We start from the raw sequence: 1,173 nt of genomic DNA, 5'->3' as shown, positions 1-1,173 counted from the left end.
GGTTAGGGTTAAAATTAGATTTAGGTTTAGGGTTAGGGTGAGGACTACGATTAGTTTAGATTTAGTGTTATGGTAAGTGTTAGGGGGTTTAGGGTGAGGATTAGGATTAGTTTACATTTAGTGTTAGGTTAAGTGTTAGGTTTAATTTTAGGTTTAAGTTTAGTTTTAGGGTTAGGGTTAGGATTAGGATTCATTTTAGCATTAGGTGTCGGTTTAGGGTTACTGTTAGAGTTCGAGTTATGGTTTGCCCTATAGTTATGGTCAGGGTTATGGATTGTGTTAGGTTTAGGGTTAGAGTTATGATTATGGTTTGGCTTATGTTTAAGATTAGGATTAGTTAGGGTTTGGATTAGCATGAAGGTAAGTGTTAGGGTTAGTGAAAGCTTTAGGGTTAAGGTAGGGTAAGGCTTTGTGATAGGGTTAGGGTTGGGGTTATGTTTACTGTTAGTGTTAGCGTTAGTGTCACTGTTCCTGTTAGAAATAGGATTTGGTTTACGGTTAGGCCAATGGTTAGAATAAGGTTTAGGTTAGGCTTAGAGTTTTGGTGTGGGTTCCAGTAAATGTTAGGGTTAGTATTATGCTTAGGTTTATGACTACAGTTATTTTTTAGGTTTAGAAATCGGGTTATAGTTAGGGTTTGTGTTAGTGTTAGGTTTAGTTTTAGGTTTAGTGTTAGGGTTGTGTTTATGATTAGGTATAGGTTTAGTGTTAGGCATAGTTTTAGGGTTATGGTTAGTGTTTGGATAAGGATTAGGGTTAGGTTTTATGGTTCAGGTTAGTGTTAGGTTTTGGGTTAGGGTTGGGGTTAGGTTTAGGTTTAGTGTTAGTGTTACAGTTTTGTTTCAGTTGAGGGTTAGGGGTAGTTTTAGTTTGAGGGTTAACTTTAGAATTATGATTAGGATTAGGGTTAGAGTAAAGTTTAGATTTAGGTTTAGGGTTAGATTCAGGGTTAGTTTTAGGGTTAGAAGGAATTTAGGGTTAGTTTTAAAATAAGGGTTTTATTTAAGGTTAGGTTTAGGGTTAGTGTTAGGGTTCTGATTAGGTTTCATTTCAGGGTTAGTGTTATGGTTAGGGTTAGTGAGAGGATTATGGGAAAGTGTTAGCTTTAGGTTTATGGTTATGGTTAAGTTAGGGTTAGTTTTAGTGCTAGGATTAGGGTTACACTTAGGTTTA

Source organism: Marmota monax, unplaced genomic scaffold (genome assembly GCF_021218885.2).
Source record: "Marmota monax isolate L192 unplaced genomic scaffold, Marmota_monax_Labrador192_F-V1.1 WCK01_AAM20220418_F8-fsc00257, whole genome shotgun sequence".
Classification (NCBI taxonomy): Eukaryota; Metazoa; Chordata; class Mammalia; order Rodentia; family Sciuridae; genus Marmota; species Marmota monax.
The sequence above is the reverse complement of the archived record's forward strand: the minus strand, read 5'-3'. Positions refer to the sequence as shown.